Source organism: Acipenser ruthenus, chromosome 29 (genome assembly GCF_902713425.1).
Source record: "Acipenser ruthenus chromosome 29, fAciRut3.2 maternal haplotype, whole genome shotgun sequence".
NCBI lineage: Eukaryota > Metazoa > Chordata > Actinopteri > Acipenseriformes > Acipenseridae > Acipenser > Acipenser ruthenus.
Genome location: NC_081217.1, coordinates 12150151 through 12164539, shown reverse-complemented (window position 1 = coordinate 12164539; position 14389 = coordinate 12150151). Strand labels below are relative to the sequence as shown.

At 40.1% G+C, this 14389-nt stretch overlaps 13 non-coding genes across 13 annotated transcripts; 10 read left to right on the top strand and 3 right to left on the bottom strand.

Moving 5' to 3' along the window:
* Positions 1 to 1582: 1582 nt before the first annotated feature.
* LOC131702211 (small nucleolar RNA U3) lies at positions 1583 to 1797 on the top strand. Its single transcript, XR_009309365.1, has one exon. It is a non-coding gene; the product is annotated as a small nucleolar RNA U3 (small nucleolar RNA).
* Positions 1798 to 3279: 1482 nt separating this feature from the next.
* On the top strand, positions 3280 to 3353 carry trnai-aau (transfer RNA isoleucine (anticodon AAU)). The gene has a single exon. It is a non-coding gene; the product is annotated as a tRNA-Ile (tRNA).
* A 165-nt stretch (positions 3354 to 3518) lies between these two features.
* trnas-aga (transfer RNA serine (anticodon AGA)) lies at positions 3519 to 3600 on the bottom strand. The gene has a single exon. It is a non-coding gene; the product is annotated as a tRNA-Ser (tRNA).
* A 1701-nt stretch (positions 3601 to 5301) lies between these two features.
* On the top strand, positions 5302 to 5516 carry LOC131702210 (small nucleolar RNA U3). The gene has a single exon (XR_009309364.1). It is a non-coding gene; the product is annotated as a small nucleolar RNA U3 (small nucleolar RNA).
* A 1112-nt stretch (positions 5517 to 6628) lies between these two features.
* trnal-cag (transfer RNA leucine (anticodon CAG)) lies at positions 6629 to 6710 on the top strand. The gene has a single exon. It is a non-coding gene; the product is annotated as a tRNA-Leu (tRNA).
* A 288-nt stretch (positions 6711 to 6998) lies between these two features.
* trnai-aau (transfer RNA isoleucine (anticodon AAU)) lies at positions 6999 to 7072 on the top strand. The gene has a single exon. It is a non-coding gene; the product is annotated as a tRNA-Ile (tRNA).
* A 165-nt stretch (positions 7073 to 7237) lies between these two features.
* trnas-aga (transfer RNA serine (anticodon AGA)) lies at positions 7238 to 7319 on the bottom strand. The gene has a single exon. It is a non-coding gene; the product is annotated as a tRNA-Ser (tRNA).
* Positions 7320 to 9020: 1701 nt separating this feature from the next.
* On the top strand, positions 9021 to 9235 carry LOC131702245 (small nucleolar RNA U3). Its single transcript, XR_009309399.1, has one exon. It is a non-coding gene; the product is annotated as a small nucleolar RNA U3 (small nucleolar RNA).
* A 1112-nt stretch (positions 9236 to 10347) lies between these two features.
* trnal-cag (transfer RNA leucine (anticodon CAG)) lies at positions 10348 to 10429 on the top strand. The gene has a single exon. It is a non-coding gene; the product is annotated as a tRNA-Leu (tRNA).
* Positions 10430 to 10717: 288 nt separating this feature from the next.
* Positions 10718 to 10791, top strand: trnai-aau (transfer RNA isoleucine (anticodon AAU)). The gene has a single exon. It is a non-coding gene; the product is annotated as a tRNA-Ile (tRNA).
* Positions 10792 to 10956: 165 nt separating this feature from the next.
* trnas-aga (transfer RNA serine (anticodon AGA)) lies at positions 10957 to 11038 on the bottom strand. Its single transcript has one exon. It is a non-coding gene; the product is annotated as a tRNA-Ser (tRNA).
* Positions 11039 to 12739: 1701 nt separating this feature from the next.
* LOC131702208 (small nucleolar RNA U3) lies at positions 12740 to 12954 on the top strand. Its single transcript, XR_009309362.1, has one exon. It is a non-coding gene; the product is annotated as a small nucleolar RNA U3 (small nucleolar RNA).
* A 1112-nt stretch (positions 12955 to 14066) lies between these two features.
* Positions 14067 to 14148, top strand: trnal-cag (transfer RNA leucine (anticodon CAG)). The gene has a single exon. It is a non-coding gene; the product is annotated as a tRNA-Leu (tRNA).
* Positions 14149 to 14389: the final 241 nt, after the last annotated feature.

The window sequence follows — 14389 nt, the reverse complement described above, 5'->3', positions numbered from 1 at the left end:
TGAAACTCCATCGATTTATACAAGGCAAGCACACGTGGGAAATGTAAATACAATATCCTTTCTGTCAACGTTCATAATAATGAATACATCTTTATTTCAAAATACGTAACAATTTAAGTGATCTTTTCAAACCACCCATACACAAAAAACAAAGTAGATCTTGATTTCAACTGAAAAACTGACTTGCTTCATGGCTGCTGCCACAGCACTCAAGCACGTTGTGGCTAGCGTGAGCGGACTTAGCAGATAACAAGATCTACAAAATATCACATGCCAATAAAACATAACACAATTATGTTCGATTTTATAACAAAACCCCACCCCAGATGGGACTCGAACCCACTATCCCTGGCTTAGGAGGCCAGTGGCCTTAGCCATTAGGCCACTAGGGCTGACATGGGAAGCGCACATTTGGTAGTTCTAAAGAAAGTGGGAACAATAGTATCGTGGTTTCATAAATATCCAAGCCATCTTTGGTGTTCAAACAAAGCAGTTACATTGGGAAAGGGCCGTACTTATCAGTAAGTGTTTGAAATGCATGTGGGAAGATTTAAGATTGTGAAGAAGTTTTAATATGCTTCGTATTTGCGCATTGGTAACCTTACATAATTACGTTTTGATTAATGCCACTTCCTTACCTGACAGTAGTCAGGGTGACGATACAAGACCAAAGCCAATAAACCTGTTATTTTCCTGTCCTTTCATTACCATATTCTAGTGTGCTTGTTCAGAATATGCGTGAATCCTGAAAACGTCTTGCTAATATGTGAACAAAGCCAGCATTCACTTTATTGATCACCATGTGGAATAGCCGCTATTGGAACACACATGATTGTGTTAAAGATGTTAATAGACTTTCAATGTACACGTTTTAGAGCTGAACGTTTGTTGAGACAGTTCAAGCGCTGTAGCAGTGTTTACCTATTTCATGGATGTTTGCTTTTTCGTCTTACTCTGGAAAAAATAATAATAGCAATAGAAAAATGTAGGCAAAACAATTTTTGAGAACCGCATTTGGGTGAAAAATGAACAGTTTCAAAACACATTTGTAAACGCATTGGATTCTATTATGGTGTTTCCGAGCTGTTGAATGTTTCTTATTATATACAGGTTTACTGGCTTGACAGAAAGGCGATTGACAAAAAGAATGCCTCGTCCCTGCGTGGGCTTGAAACAGCAACGTTTTGGTTAAGCCGAACGCGCTCACCGATTACGTTGTTTTATTAGATAACACCCTCGGAGCCCAACAGAACACTGTATGCGTATAATTAAAATATTTACGGTTCAAATGGGAATCGTATTCATCAGATTTTAAGCACACGTTTGATAGACGTCACAGTGCAAAGGAGGAAGGCAGGCAATGCAAATGAGGCAACTGGCTCGTACTTTTTAAATCATACCAAAAAATTGAACCCAATTAAGCTTTTAACCGCCTGCAGTCTGGAATGAGTTTGAAATGTTATTGTAACAACTCACTGGGCTACAGCAATTGCATTATATGAAAGTGCTCCTGTTTATTTGTCACCGGCACAGCTACCGGTGCCACTCAGAGTTGGAGGGAGACGGTCGGCCACTTGCCCATAAAACAATACTTTCAGGGATCATTTCTATAGTGATTTGCTAGCGAAATGCGTTTTGAAAGTGTTTGGGCTCGCTACCCACGAGGAAGAGTGAGAGTGTTCGTTTTTGAGCGTGAAGAAGACAGCGAGTGTTGTTTTTGACCAACTGCTCGCTGTTATTGATGACCGCTCCAGTGTTCCTTAGGGGGCTGGAGGAAGCGGACACGTTCTGAGTGGGTGTCTTACCAAAACGTAAGAAAGATGAACTACAGTTGCAAAGCACTGCTGCTTTTTCGATGATTGATTAAAACTATCAAACTGACTGAAAACACGGATCGCATTAATTGCGATTGGTTTCATACCAATACGCTTACATAACAGATATTGGTTATAGACAATGTCATATACACAGAAATGAACACGGACAGTGTTTATTAAGGGCTGACTCATTGACATGTTCGAGAGATCTAGGTGTACTGGACAAATCTACTGGATTATTTTCCATGTCGTAATTGTGCCGCCTGTGATAATGCGTTTGCGTTTTACAAGCCATACAACGAAAAAAGAGTACAGTGTCTTACAAGTGATGACCTGTGCTTCAACGCATGTCATTTATTTGTTTTTTTGTCCTTGCCATTTGCAATATGTTGGTAAAACTACTAGACAGTGACGATTGCGCATTGATGAGCAAGCATAAAAGTTCAATTAGGAGAAAAGATATCCATTCACCACTAGCTAGACATTTCGTAGATGCCAAACATTCCATTTCAGATCTGAAATACCGCAGCATACAAAAAATATTTCAAGCTCGAGGACGTGATAATCTCGATCAAAAACTATTACAATGTGAATCCAAATGGATCTTCTATCTCCATATGGTACAACCCGAGGGATTAAATGAAGCGCTAGGATTATCCTGTTTTCTGTGATATAATGCGCAACCATACTTGTCTTTCATAAGATCTGAAAATAAATTATAGCGCTTTGAGATTATGTCTGTTATTAGCAGATTGTTTAGAAATGTACTCAAATATGTTACAACTGTTCTGTCTACGAAATATATCTGTAACATTTATGTAATGCCTTTGTGGTTTTTTGATGAAGTTCATTTGCTAACAGACTGTTCTGATTTTGATTCAAACCGTGAAGCGATCGCTCTGTTTGCAGTATATTTTCTTTCAGTAAGAGGAGTGTCCTTGTGATTCCATACAAAATGCGACAAAACCTGTCGCCCTCCTTAATATAAACAGAAAAAGAACAAGTACACGCACACGCCAGGTGATTTACTGCAGCGTCAGACATGGGAGGTTCAGCAGTGTGCTGCAGCGTTGTGCAAAGTCGTCGGTGTAAGTCAGGATGGCCGAGCGGTCTAAGGCGCTGTGGTCAGTTCGCAGTCTCCATGGAGGCGTGGGCTCGAACCCCACTTCTGACAACAGTTCTTGTTAATTTATTTCTAAAACGTCCACCGAATGCTTGGTAATTTTACATGTTTTTCTTTTTAGTATTCAAATCACAGCTTTTTAAATGAGAGAAAGTCACCGCAAGCCCGCACCTCGCCACTTTCTTCACACTGCTAAACTGCCTCATAAAGATGAGACCTCTAATTATGCCTTTCCAATACTTTGAATGTGTTATTGTTGAGTTTAACATAACATCTTGGTAATCATAATGTCCGCAGGCCTTGTTTTTCTCGGGTTTTATTAACGCGCTCCATGTGTGTGGCCGGTTAGCTCAGTTGGTTAGAGCGTGGTGCTAATAACGCCAAGGTCGCGGGTTCGATCCCCGTACGGGCCATGACTTTTCTTCTTTAAAGAAACCACAGCATTTGGAATGGTGCCAAAATGAACATTCTTTAACAAAATGAACCGGTGCGATATGAAGTAGAACCAGTAATATTTCAAATTCCTCATCTTTAAACATGTATTAGGAATGAACACATACAATTAAAAAGAAAGCTTACGTAGTCGGCAGGATTCGAACCTGCGCGGGGAAACCCCAATGGATTTCTAGTCCATCGCCTTAACCACTCGGCCACGACTACATGTTCTTACATTGGACTGTGAAATGATCCATATTATTGTCAAAAGAAGTAAAAGACACCCGCGGTAATGCTGCAGATGGCAGTATAGGCTAACATGAACCGAAGTCAAATGCCTTTGTTGAAACTCCATCGATTTATACAAGGCAAGCACACGTGGGAAATGTAAATACAATATCCTTTCTGTCAACGTTCATAATAATGAATACATCTTTATTTCAAAATACGTAACAATTTAAGTGATCTTTTCAAACCACCCATACACAAAAAACAAAGTAGATCTTGATTTCAACTGAAAAACTGACTTGCTTCATGGCTGCTGCCACAACACTCAAGCACGTTGTGGCTAGCGTGAGCGGACTTAGCAGATAACAAGATCTACAAAATATCACATGCCAATAAAACATAACACAATTATGTTCGATTTTATAACAAAACCCCACCCCAGATGGGACTCGAACCCACTATCCCTGGCTTAGGAGGCCAGTGGCCTTAGCCATTAGGCCACTAGGGCTGACATGGGAAGCGCACATTTGGTAGTTCTAAAGAAAGTGGGAACAATAGTATCGTGGTTTCATAAATATCCAAGCCATCTTTGGTGTTCAAACAAAGCAGTTACATTGGGAAAGGGCCGTACTTATCAGTAAGTGTTTGAAATGCATGTGGGAAGATTTAAGATTGTGAAGAAGTTTTAATATGCTTCGTATTTGCGCATTGGTAACCTTACATAATTACGTTTTGATTAATGCCACTTCCTTACCTGACAGTAGTCAGGGTGACGATACAAGACCAAAGCCAATAAACCTGTTATTTTCCTGTCCTTTCATTACCATATTCTAGTGTGCTTGTTCAGAATATGCGTGAATCCTGAAAACGTCTTGCTAATATGTGAACAAAGCCAGCATTCACTTTATTGATCACCATGTGGAATAGCCGCTATTGGAACACACATGATTGTGTTAAAGATGTTAATAGACTTTCAATGTACACGTTTTAGAGCTGAATGTTTGTTGAGACAGTTCAAGCGCTGTAGCAGTGTTTACCTATTTCATGGATGTTTGCTTTTTCGTCTTACTCTGGAAAAAATAATAATAGCAATAGAAAAATGTAGGCAAAACAATTTTTGAGAACCGCATTTGGGTGAAAAATGAACAGTTTCAAAACACATTTGTAAACGCATTGGATTCTATTATGGTGTTTCCGAGCTGTTGAATGTTTCTTATTATATACAGGTTTACTGGCTTGACAGAAAGGCGATTGACAAAAAGAATGCCTCGTCCCTGCGTGGGCTTGAAACAGCAACGTTTTGGTTAAGCCGAACGCGCTCACCGATTACGTTGTTTTATTAGATAACACCCTCGGAGCCCAACAGAACACTGTATGCGTATAATTAAAATATTTACGGTTCAAATGGGAATCGTATTCATCAGATTTTAAGCACACATTTGATAGACGTCACAGTGCAAAGGAGGAAGGCAGGCAATGCAAATGAGGCAACTGGCTCGTACTTTTTAAATCATACCAAAAAATTGAACCCAATTAAGCTTTTAACCGCCTGCAGTCTGGAATGAGTTTGAAATGTTATTGTAACAACTCACTGGGCTACAGCAATTGCATTATATGAAAGTGCTCCTGTTTATTTGTCACCGGCACAGCTACCGGTGCCACTCAGAGTTGGAGGGAGACGGTCGGCCACTTGCCCATAAAACAATACTTTCAGGGATCATTTCTATAGTGATTTGCTAGCGAAATGCGTTTTGAAAGTGTTTGGGCTCGCTACCCACGAGGAAGAGTGAGAGTGTTCGTTTTTGAGCGTGAAGAAGACAGCGAGTGTTGTTTTTGACCAACTGCTCGCTGTTATTGATGACCGCTCCAGTGTTCCTTAGGGGGCTGGAGGAAGCGGACACGTTCTGAGTGGGTGTCTTACCAAAACGTAAGAAAGATGAACTACAGTTGCAAAGCACTGCTGCTTTTTCGATGATTGATTAAAACTATCAAACTGACTGAAAACACGGATCGCATTAATTGCGATTGGTTTCATACCAATACGCTTACATAACAGATATTGGTTATAGACAATGTCATATACACAGAAATGAACACGGACAGTGTTTATTAAGGGCTGACTCATTGACATGTTCGAGAGATCTAGGTGTACTGGACAAATCTACTGGATTATTTTCCATGTCGTAATTGTGCCGCCTGTGATAATGCGTTTGCGTTTTACAAGCCATACAACGAAAAAAGAGTACAGTGTCTTACAAGTGATGACCTGTGCTTCAACGCATGTCATTTATTTGTTTTTTTGTCCTTGCCATTTGCAATATGTTGGTAAAACTACTAGACAGTGACGATTGCGCATTGATGAGCAAGCATAAAAGTTCAATTAGGAGAAAAGATATCCATTCACCACTAGCTAGACATTTCGTAGATGCCAAACATTCCATTTCAGATCTGAAATACCGCAGCATACAAAAAATATTTCAAGCTCGAGGACGTGATAATCTCGATCAAAAACTATTACAATGTGAATCCAAATGGATCTTCTATCTCCATATGGTACAACCCGAGGGATTAAATGAAGCGCTAGGATTATCCTGTTTTCTGTGATATAATGCGCAACCATACTTGTCTTTCATAAGATCTGAAAATAAATTATAGCGCTTTGAGATTATGTCTGTTATTAGCAGATTGTTTAGAAATGTACTCAAATATGTTACAACTGTTCTGTCTACGAAATATATCTGTAACATTTATGTAATGCCTTTGTGGTTTTTTGATGAAGTTCATTTGCTAACAGACTGTTCTGATTTTGATTCAAACCGTGAAGCGATCGCTCTGTTTGCAGTATATTTTCTTTCAGTAAGAGGAGTGTCCTTGTGATTCCATACAAAATGCGACAAAACCTGTCGCCCTCCTTAATATAAACAGAAAAAGAACAAGTACACGCACACGCCAGGTGATTTACTGCAGCGTCAGACATGGGAGGTTCAGCAGTGTGCTGCAGCGTTGTGCAAAGTCGTCGGTGTAAGTCAGGATGGCCGAGCGGTCTAAGGCGCTGTGGTCAGGTCGCAGTCTCCATGGAGGCGTGGGCTCGAACCCCACTTCTGACAACATTTCTTGTTAATTTATTTCTAAAACGTCCACCGAATGCTTGGTAATTTTACATGTTTTTCTTTTTAGTATTCAAATCACAGCTTTTTAAATGAGAGAAAGTCACCGCAAGCCCGCACCTCGCCACTTTCTTCACACTGCTAAACTGCCTCATAAAGATGAGACCTCTAATTATGCCTTTCCAATACTTTGAATGTGTTATTGTTGAGTTTAACATAACATCTTGGTAATCATAATGTCCGCAGGCCTTGTTTTTCTCGGGTTTTATTAACGCGCTCCATGTGTGTGGCCGGTTAGCTCAGTTGGTTAGAGCGTGGTGCTAATAACGCCAAGGTCGCGGGTTCGATCCCCGTACGGGCCATGACTTTTCTTCTTTAAAGAAACCACAGCATTTGGAATGGTGCCAAAATGAACATTCTTTAACAAAATGAACCGGTGCGATATGAAGTAGAACCAGTAATATTTCAAATTCCTCATCTTTAAACATGTATTAGGAATGAACACATACAATTAAAAAGAAAGCTTACGTAGTCGGCAGGATTCGAACCTGCGCGGGGAAACCCCAATGGATTTCTAGTCCATCGCCTTAACCACTCGGCCACGACTACATGTTCTTACATTGGACTGTGAAATGATCCATATTATTGTCAAAAGAAGTAAAAGACACCCGCGGTAATGCTGCAGATGGCAGTATAGGCTAACATGAACCGAAGTCAAATGCCTTTGTTGAAACTCCATCGATTTATACAAGGCAAGCACACGTGGGAAATGTAAATACAATATCCTTTCTGTCAACGTTCATAATAATGAATACATCTTTATTTCAAAATACGTAACAATTTAAGTGATCTTTTCAAACCACCCATACACAAAAAACAAAGTAGATCTTGATTTCAACTGAAAAACTGACTTGCTTCATGGCTGCTGCCACAGCACTCAAGCACGTTGTGGCTAGCGTGAGCGGACTTAGCAGATAACAAGATCTACAAAATATCACATGCCAATAAAACATAACACAATTATGTTCGATTTTATAACAAAACCCCACCCCAGATGGGACTCGAACCCACTATCCCTGGCTTAGGAGGCCAGTGGCCTTAGCCATTAGGCCACTAGGGCTGACATGGGAAGCGCACATTTGGTAGTTCTAAAGAAAGTGGGAACAATAGTATCGTGGTTTCATAAATATCCAAGCCATCTTTGGTGTTCAAACAAAGCAGTTACATTGGGAAAGGGCCGTACTTATCAGTAAGTGTTTGAAATGCATGTGGGAAGATTTAAGATTGTGAAGAAGTTTTAATATGCTTCGTATTTGCGCATTGGTAACCTTACATAATTACGTTTTGATTAATGCCACTTCCTTACCTGACAGTAGTCAGGGTGACGATACAAGACCAAAGCCAATAAACCTGTTATTTTCCTGTCCTTTCATTACCATATTCTAGTGTGCTTGTTCAGAATATGCGTGAATCCTGAAAACGTCTTGCTAATATGTGAACAAAGCCAGCATTCACTTTATTGATCACCATGTGGAATAGCCGCTATTGGAACACACATGATTGTGTTAAAGATGTTAATAGACTTTCAATGTACACGTTTTAGAGCTGAACGTTTGTTGAGACAGTTCAAGCGCTGTAGCAGTGTTTACCTATTTCATGGATGTTTGCTTTTTCGTCTTACTCTGGAAAAAATAATAATAGCAATAGAAAAATGTAGGCAAAACAATTTTTGAGAACCGCATTTGGGTGAAAAATGAACAGTTTCAAAACACATTTGTAAACGCATTGGATTCTATTATGGTGTTTCCGAGCTGTTGAATGTTTCTTATTATATACAGGTTTACTGGCTTGACAGAAAGGCGATTGACAAAAAGAATGCCTCGTCCCTGCGTGGGCTTGAAACAGCAACGTTTTGGTTAAGCCGAACGCGCTCACCGATTACGTTGTTTTATTAGATAACACCCTCGGAGCCCAACAGAACACTGTATGCGTATAATTAAAATATTTACGGTTCAAATGGGAATCGTATTCATCAGATTTTAAGCACACATTTGATAGACGTCACAGTGCAAAGGAGGAAGGCAGGCAATGCAAATGAGGCAACTGGCTCGTACTTTTTAAATCATACCAAAAAATTGAACCCAATTAAGCTTTTAACCGCCTGCAGTCTGGAATGAGTTTGAAATGTTATTGTAACAACTCACTGGGCTACAGCAATTGCATTATATGAAAGTGCTCCTGTTTATTTGTCACCGGCACAGCTACCGGTGCCACTCAGAGTTGGAGGGAGACGGTCGGCCACTTGCCCATAAAACAATACTTTCAGGGATCATTTCTATAGTGAGTTGCTAGCGAAATGCGTTTTGAAAGTGTTTGGGCTCGCTACCCACGAGGAAGAGTGAGAGTGTTCGTTTTTGAGCGTGAAGAAGACAGCGAGTGTTGTTTTTGACCAACTGCTCGCTGTTATTGATGACCGCTCCAGTGTTCCTTAGGGGGCTGGAGGAAGCGGACACGTTCTGAGTGGGTGTCTTACCAAAACGTAAGAAAGATGAACTACAGTTGCAAAGCACTGCTGCTTTTTCGATGATTGATTAAAACTATCAAACTGACTGAAAACACGGATCGCATTAATTGCGATTGGTTTCATACCAATACGCTTACATAACAGATATTGGTTATAGACAATGTCATATACACAGAAATGAACACGGACAGTGTTTATTAAGGGCTGACTCATTGACATGTTCGAGAGATCTAGGTGTACTGGACAAATCTACTGGATTATTTTCCATGTCGTAATTGTGCCGCCTGTGATAATGCGTTTGCGTTTTACAAGCCATACAACGAAAAAAGAGTACAGTGTCTTACAAGTGATGACCTGTGCTTCAACGCATGTCATTTATTTGTTTTTTTGTCCTTGCCATTTGCAATATGTTGGTAAAACTACTAGACAGTGACGATTGCGCATTGATGAGCAAGCATAAAAGTTCAATTAGGAGAAAAGATATCCATTCACCACTAGCTAGACATTTCGTAGATGCCAAACATTCCATTTCAGATCTGAAATACCGCAGCATACAAAAAATATTTCAAGCTCGAGGACGTGATAATCTCGATCAAAAACTATTACAATGTGAATCCAAATGGATCTTCTATCTCCATATGGTACAACCCGAGGGATTAAATGAAGCGCTAGGATTATCCTGTTTTCTGTGATATAATGCGCAACCATACTTGTCTTTCATAAGATCTGAAAATAAATTATAGCGCTTTGAGATTATGTCTGTTATTAGCAGATTGTTTAGAAATGTACTCAAATATGTTACAACTGTTCTGTCTACGAAATATATCTGTAACATTTATGTAATGCCTTTGTGGTTTTTTGATGAAGTTCATTTGCTAACAGACTGTTCTGATTTTGATTCAAACCGTGAAGCGATCGCTCTGTTTGCAGTATATTTTCTTTCAGTAAGAGGAGTGTCCTTGTGATTCCATACAAAATGCGACAAAACCTGTCGCCCTCCTTAATATAAACAGAAAAAGAACAAGTACACGCACACGCCAGGTGATTTACTGCAGCGTCAGACATGGGAGGTTCAGCAGTGTGCTGCAGCGTTGTGCAAAGTCGTCGGTGTAAGTCAGGATGGCCGAGCGGTCTAAGGCGCTGTGGTCAGGTCGCAGTCTCCATGGAGGCGTGGGCTCGAACCCCACTTCTGACAACAGTTCTTGTTAATTTATTTCTAAAACGTCCACCGAATGCTTGGTAATTTTACATGTTTTTCTTTTTAGTATTCAAATCACAGCTTTTTAAATGAGAGAAAGTCACCGCAAGCCCGCACCTCGCCACTTTCTTCACACTGCTAAACTGCCTCATAAAGATGAGACCTCTAATTATGCCTTTCCAATACTTTGAATGTGTTATTGTTGAGTTTAACATAACATCTTGGTAATCATAATGTCCGCAGGCCTTGTTTTTCTCGGGTTTTATTAACGCGCTCCATGTGTGTGGCCGGTTAGCTCAGTTGGTTAGAGCGTGGTGCTAATAACGCCAAGGTCGCGGGTTCGATCCCCGTACGGGCCATGACTTTTCTTCTTTAAAGAAACCACAGCATTTGGAATGGTGCCAAAATGAACATTCTTTAACAAAATGAACCGGTGCGATATGAAGTAGAACCAGTAATATTTCAAATTCCTCATCTTTAAACATGTATTAGGAATGAACACATACAATTAAAAAGAAAGCTTACGTAGTCGGCAGGATTCGAACCTGCGCGGGGAAACCCCAATGGATTTCTAGTCCATCGCCTTAACCACTCGGCCACGACTACATGTTCTTACATTGGACTGTGAAATGATCCATATTATTGTCAAAAGAAGTAAAAGACACCCGCGGTAATGCTGCAGATGGCAGTATAGGCTAACATGAACCGAAGTCAAATGCCTTTGTTGAAACTCCATCGATTTATACAAGGCAAGCACACGTGGGAAATGTAAATACAATATCCTTTCTGTCAACGTTCATAATAATGAATACATCTTTATTTCAAAATACGTAACAATTTAAGTGATCTTTTCAAACCACCCATACACAAAAAACAAAGTAGATCTTGATTTCAACTGAAAAACTGACTTGCTTCATGGCTGCTGCCACAGCACTCAAGCACGTTGTGGCTAGCGTGAGCGGACTTAGCAGATAACAAGATCTACAAAATATCACATGCCAATAAAACATAACACAATTATGTTCGATTTTATAACAAAACCCCACCCCAGATGGGACTCGAACCCACTATCCCTGGCTTAGGAGGCCAGTGGCCTTAGCCATTAGGCCACTAGGGCTGACATGGGAAGCGCACATTTGGTAGTTCTAAAGAAAGTGGGAACAATAGTATCGTGGTTTCATAAATATCCAAGCCATCTTTGGTGTTCAAACAAAGCAGTTACATTGGGAAAGGGCCGTACTTATCAGTAAGTGTTTGAAATGCATGTGGGAAGATTTAAGATTGTGAAGAAGTTTTAATATGCTTTGTATTTGCGCATTGGTAACCTTACATAATTACGTTTTGATTAATGCCACTTCCTTACCTGACAGTAGTCAGGGTGACGATACAAGACCAAAGCCAATAAACCTGTTATTTTCCTGTCCTTTCATTACCATATTCTAGTGTGCTTGTTCAGAATATGCGTGAATCCTGAAAACGTCTTGCTAATATGTGAACAAAGCCAGCATTCACTTTATTGATCACCATGTGGAATAGCCGCTATTGGAACACACATGATTGTGTTAAAGATGTTAATAGACTTTCAATGTACACGTTTTAGAGCTGAACGTTTGTTGAGACAGTTCAAGCGCTGTAGCAGTGTTTACCTATTTCATGGATGTTTGCTTTTTCGTCTTACTCTGGAAAAAATAATAATAGCAATAGAAAAATGTAGGCAAAACAATTTTTGAGAACCGCATTTGGGTGAAAAATGAACAGTTTCAAAACACATTTGTAAACGCATTGGATTCTATTATGGTGTTTCCGAGCTGTTGAATGTTTCTTATTATATACAGGTTTACTGGCTTGACAGAAAGGCGATTGACAAAAAGAATGCCTCGTCCCTGCGTGGGCTTGAAACAGCAACGTTTTGGTTAAGCCGAACGCGCTCACCGATTACGTTGTTTTATTAGATAACACCCTCGGAGCCCAACAGAACACTGTATGCGTATAATTAAAATATTTACGGTTCAAATGGGAATCGTATTCATCAGATTTTAAGCACACATTTGATAGACGTCACAGTGCAAAGGAGGAAGGCAGGCAATGCAAATGAGGCAACTGGCTCGTACTTTTTAAATCATACCAAAAAATTGAACCCAATTAAGCTTTTAACCGCCTGCAGTCTGGAATGAGTTTGAAATGTTATTGTAACAACTCACTGGGCTACAGCAATTGCATTATATGAAAGTGCTCCTGTTTATTTGTCACCGGCACAGCTACCGGTGCCACTCAGAGTTGGAGGGAGACGGTCGGCCACTTGCCCATAAAACAATACTTTCAGGGATCATTTCTATAGTGATTTGCTAGCGAAATGCGTTTTGAAAGTGTTTGGGCTCGCTACCCACGAGGAAGAGTGAGAGTGTTCGTTTTTGAGCGTGAAGAAGACAGCGAGTGTTGTTTTTGACCAACTGCTCGCTGTTATTGATGACCGCTCCAGTGTTCCTTAGGGGGCTGGAGGAAGCGGACACGTTCTGAGTGGGTGTCTTACCAAAACGTAAGAAAGATGAACTACAGTTGCAAAGCACTGCTGCTTTTTCGATGATTGATTAAAACTATCAAACTGACTGAAAACACGGATCGCATTAATTGCGATTGGTTTCATACCAATACGCTTACATAACAGATATTGGTTATAGACAATGTCATATACACAGAAATGAACACGGACAGTGTTTATTAAGGGCTGACTCATTGACATGTTCGAGAGATCTAGGTGTACTGGACAAATCTACTGGATTATTTTCCATGTCGTAATTGTGCCGCCTGTGATAATGCGTTTGCGTTTTACAAGCCATACAACGAAAAAAGAGTACAGTGTCTTACAAGTGATGACCTGTGCTTCAACGCATGTCATTTATTTGTTTTTTTGTCCTTGCCATTTGCAATATGTTGGTAAAACTACTAGACAGTGACGATTGCGCATTGATGAGCAAGCATAAAAGTTCAATTAGGAGAAAAGATATCCATTCACCACTAGCTAGACATTTCGTAGATGCCAAACATTCCATTTCAGATCTGAAATACCGCAGCATACAAAAAATATTTCAAGCTCGAGGACGTGATAATCTCGATCAAAAACTATTACAATGTGAATCCAAATGGATCTTCTATCTCCATATGGTACAACCCGAGGGATTAAATGAAGCGCTAGGATTATCCTGTTTTCTGTGATATAATGCGCAACCATACTTGTCTTTCATAAGATCTGAAAATAAATTATAGCGCTTTGAGATTATGTCTGTTATTAGCAGATTGTTTAGAAATGTACTCAAATATGTTACAACTGTTCTGTCTACGAAATATATCTGTAACATTTATGTAATGCCTTTGTGGTTTTTTGATGAAGTTCATTTGCTAACAGACTGTTCTGATTTTGATTCAAACCGTGAAGCGATCGCTCTGTTTGCAGTATATTTTCTTTCAGTAAGAGGAGTGTCCTTGTGATTCCATACAAAATGCGACAAAACCTGTCGCCCTCCTTAATATAAACAGAAAAAGAACAAGTACACGCACACGCCAGGTGATTTACTGCAGCGTCAGACATGGGAGGTTCAGCAGTGTGCTGCAGCGTTGTGCAAAGTCGTCGGTGTAAGTCAGGATGGCCGAGCGGTCTAAGGCGCTGTGGTCAGGTCGCAGTCTCCATGGAGGCGTGGGCTCGAACCCCACTTCTGACAACATTTCTTGTTAATTTATTTCTAAAACGTCCACCGAATGCTTGGTAATTTTACATGTTTTTCTTTTTAGTATTCAAATCACAGCTTTTTAAATGAGAGAAAGTCACCGCAAGCCCGCACCTCGCCACTTTCTTCACACTGCTAAACTGCCTCATAAAGATGAGACCTCTAATTATGCCTTTCCAATACTTTGAATGTGTTATTGTTGAGTTTAACATAACATCTTGGTAATCATAATGTC